Source organism: Nicotiana sylvestris, chromosome 7 (assembly GCF_000393655.2).
Source record: "Nicotiana sylvestris chromosome 7, ASM39365v2, whole genome shotgun sequence".
NCBI lineage: Eukaryota > Viridiplantae > Streptophyta > Magnoliopsida > Solanales > Solanaceae > Nicotiana > Nicotiana sylvestris.
In genome coordinates, this window is record NC_091063.1 from 91,325,230 (window position 1) to 91,329,883 (window position 4,654).

At 35.2% G+C, this 4,654-nt stretch overlaps 1 long non-coding RNA gene across 1 annotated transcript; it reads right to left on the bottom strand.

Moving 5' to 3' along the window:
- Positions 1-654: 654 nt before the first annotated feature.
- Positions 655-1,604, bottom strand: LOC104211389 (uncharacterized). The gene is made up of 2 exons (XR_707112.2): positions 1,394-1,604; positions 655-1,036 (listed from the first exon to the last, which is right to left on the bottom strand). It is a non-coding gene; the product is annotated as an uncharacterized lncRNA (long non-coding RNA).
- Positions 1,605-4,654: the final 3,050 nt, after the last annotated feature.

Here is a 4,654-nt window from a genome sequence, read left to right on the forward strand (position 1 = left end):
AATGGTTTTAGAAACTGATCATCTCTCAATGGCAACTCACATTATTCTAGCAGAAACATAAAAGAAAAGAATGGCAACTCACTTTAAGTATATTGCGCGAATTATATACTTTCCCGATTCTAATGTTATGATTAAGACTAGTGAATTTACCGCGCGAAAAAAAAAAATTATTGAAATTTTTATAAACAATGCATATTTGGCTTTATTCATACGTTAATTAACAACTTCGGTTTAGTTAGATCATATACAGAAAATTAATCTTAAAACTACTAAAGAAACAAATAAATAAAGTATTATTAATCGTATATTTGAAGATCATATTTGTATTAATGACATTCAAACTTTCAGATTGGCAACAAAGAACCATTCGAAAAGAGCAACGTCAACAAAATTGAAAATTTTGGTATTGAAGTCTTGTTCTTGGAGGGTATATACTTAGTATTTGAAATAAACACAAGCAATACTATATATATATATATATATATATATATATATATATATATATATATATATATATATATATATATATATATATATATATATATATATATATATATATATATATATATATATATATATATATATATATATATATATATATATATATATATATATATATATATATATATATATATAGTAAAAAAAACCCATGGATATGAAGGAGTAACTTTTATTATATTGCCTAATTCCTAAGCATCAATAATTTAATTACCTCCCTTAATAAGAATTCACCCAACCTATTGGTTAGATTAAAAACTTAAGTCCCTACCATTTATCCTGTTTTTGTAGCACCTTTTGCAGTTGGAATGTTTTTTTAAAATTTATTTTTCAACTCTAAGTTTTCAATGCATTAATAGTAGTAATACAAAATATAACATTGCAAAATGGCAAAATATGATCCTCTGCTTTGCTCTGTAAGTGATTTTCCCTTTCTGTCTTCAAAGATGACTGATGTTTGGTAAAACGTCTACGAATGGCCCTGGTCTTCAAAGTACTTCTTGTAGTTATACACTTTTCTCAGTGTTGTCTTCTGCTTCTGTGAATTAGAGTAAAAAGAAGAGTTTTTCAAATACTTGCTTACTTGGGAGTCGCTTGGTATGAGGGATAAGGTGGGATAAGATGTGGGATTAAATTTATACCGTATTTGATTGGCGGTATAAATTTATCCTGGAATATCCAACCAAACACGGTATAAATTTAATCCCAGACTTAATCCATAATATCCCATCTTATCCCACCTCCCATATGGTATAAATCACAGAACATTCTATAAATGATTGATTAACAAACTATGAAAGGAGTAAAATATACCATTCAGTCAACCAATGATCCTAATGGACTGTATCGGATGGTTTACAAAATATAGACGATATATGACAGATTAGATGCATACCTTATGAAAAATGCTCCAAGGATAGCTAAATGGGGACACCGGGAGAATTAGAATAATAAATTGCCAGTGATATACTTCTTCTCCGAGTTTGTTTTCATTCTCAAGTTTTTTTTTTCCTACGGGTTATTGCCTGGAGATAGAAAACTAAATGTGACTTCAATTTCACATAACATTAACAGATACTGACTCAAATTCACAGAATATTCTACAAATGATTGATTAACAAACTATTAGTGGATTACCATTCAGTCAATCAATGCTCTAGATTGACTATACAGCAAGGTTTACAAAATATAGACGATATATGACAGGTTGGATCAGTGGCGAAGCCACATAGTCATAATGTCATCAATTGACCACCTTTCGCCGAAAAATTACAATGTGTATTTAGGTAAAATATTATGTTTAGAGGTATATAACATATATTGAACCTTTATAAAGAATTTTTTCCACTTCTTTTAAATTTGAATACCCCTGAAAAAATTCCTAGTTTCGCCACTAGGTTGGAGGTATACTAACGAAAAATGATTCAAGAATAGCTAAATGGGGACAACTGGAAAGTTTGTATAATAAATTATTAGTGATAATAATCATGCTATAACTAATTTTTTCACAAACTCATATGGCTAAAAAGAAAAGCACGTAAATTGGAGCTGAAGCATTGTGGTTTTGTATCAATTAAGAATGAAATCTTGATTGGTGAAAAACGAAGAAAAATTTAACTATTTCAATACCTGGAACAATAGAGACTGTTTTCAAAGCCTTAGGCTTGTCTCTGACATCTTAGAACTGAACAAAGTGAAAAGAAAACCCCCGCAAATAAATCAAATCTTCACCAAATAGATTGTAAAAAACTGTAGGAACAATCAAACATAGCATGACGGGTAATATAAAAGATTCAAATACCAATTAGCGCTAATAAAATGAAAAGCTAATCAACCACCACAAAAGTTATGTGGAAAGAATGTTGGAGATAATGAAAACTAAAAAGTCCAATACCCAAACAGAATAAAAAGCAACAGTTAAAAATTTTGTGAAATATTGCAGAAGTTGAATAACAAAAAGACAAAATCTTTAATATTAAAATAGGAAATAAATAATAATAGAGATACATTCATCTTGCAGTTAGAATGCAGAGAAAACAAAATTAAACATGAAAGAGAATAACTATATTCCAAAATTATAACAAAAGGATTTACCTTGAGAATTGAGAGAAACAACTTCTTTGTGGCAATTTTGAAAAGAAAAGTACTAAAAAATAGAGGACGAAGAGCAAGCAAGTACGACAATTAAGAGTGAGAGACTGTTATGAAGGAATTTAAGGAGAAGCCACTATTGGTTGTGTGTAACGACCCGGCCAGTCGTTTCATGAGTTACCGGTCCGTTTCTCTCGTGTCTTCTTCTTATTGCTTTGTTTATCGGTTCTATATGTGATCGGGTTGGTTGGCTCGGGTTCGGAGAGGTTTTGAGAAGGTTTGAGACACTTAGTCTCTTTTGAGGAAGCTTAAGTTGGAAAAGTCAACCGGATGTTGACTTATGTGTTAAAGGGATCAGATGTGAGTTCCGATGGTTCGGATAGCTTCGGGAGGTGATTTGGGACTTAAGAGCGTGATCAGAATGTGTTTTGGAGGTCCGAAGTAGATTTAGGCTTGAATTGGCGAAATTGGAATTTTGGCGTTTTTCGGTTGACAGGTGAGATTTTCACATAGGGGTCGAAATGAAATTCCGGAAGTTGCAGTAGGTCCGTTGTGTCATTTGGGATGTGTGTGAAAAATTTTAGGTCATTCGGACGGGGTTTGATAGACTTTTTGATCGAAAGCGAAATTTAGAAGATTTTGGAATTCTTAGGCTTGAATTTGATGCGAATTTGGTGTTTTGATGTTTTTTGAGCGTTCTGAAGATTGGAACAAGTTTGAATAATGTTATGGGATATGTTGACATATTTGGTTGAGGTCCCGGGGGTCTCGGGTGAGTTTCGGGTGGTCAATCAGACCATTTCAAGTTGTTGAAAGTTGTAGAAACTGCTCTGTATGTGTCGCAGACTTTTAGCCTTCGCGTTCGCGAGTGGTCCCTTGTGTTCGCGAAGGGTTAGGCTGGGAGGCTGTGAAGTTGGCCTTCACGTTTACAAAGGAGGTCCCGCGATCGCGAAAGGTTGAGGCTCGAGGTCATCGCATTCGCGAGGTTATGCCGCGTTTGCGTAGAGGAAAGTTGAGCAGCTGGGTTCAGGTTGGTTTGTTCTTCGCGTTCGCAGATGGGGAGTCGCGTTTGCGGTGAGTAAGGGAGATAAGTCTTCGCGTTCGCGAGCTGGGAGTCACGATCGTGATGAAGGAAATTTTGGTCAACGTCAGTTTGTGCTTCGCGAACGCGAGGCTTTGACCGCGTTCGCAAAGAAGGATTTGAATGTCTGGGCAGAATATTTAAATAGTCATTGTCCGCGCTTTTGGGGCTAACTTTCACCATTTTTGGGCGATTTTGAGTAAGGCCAAAGGCCTGTATTGTGAGGTATGATTATGAGGCCGAGGACGTGATATTGTACGCCACGGGGTGGCTTGTTGATATGAGGCCGAGAGCCTATTGATTATGCCACGAGATGGATTGATATTGCGCTTGGGCCGTAAGGGGCCTCTCCCAGAGTCTGTATACCCCCAGTGAGCGCGGGTACCCATTGTGATATGAGATATAGCCCGAGGGGCTGGTGTTGTTCCATGATATTGCCCGAGGGGCGGATTCTATTGACATTGTGCCCAAGGGGCGGATTTTATGTGTTTATCTGTTCTAGCTACTTTTCATTTAACTGTTTAACTATTAAAAAGGCGTTTTAAAGAAGCTTCTTCTGAACTAAGGTGTCTTTATATGTTTTCACTGTTTCATTGCTTTTACTGGTTTTATACTGCTTCTTTATAGCATGTTGATGTGGTTTTACGTGATTTCTTATCGCTCAGTCTTCATTTATTATTATTACTCATTGAGTTGGAGTATTCACTTTAGTCCCTGCACCTTGTGTGCAGATTCAAGCATTTTGGATCCCGCTAGCGAGTGTTGATTTCTTCCAGCTCAAGCGGATTTGGAGATTCACTAGGTAGTTGCTCGGCGTTCGCAGCCCAGTGCTTCTCCCCCTATCTTATTTACTCCGTTTTAGTTCTGTAATAGACTATGTAGACTTTTCCTGTCTTTATTCTAATTTGTCTTATTCACCTTTACTTTGGGGTTATTATTATGTTAAAGACTTAATTTGTATTATTTTAACTGCTTAAAATGATT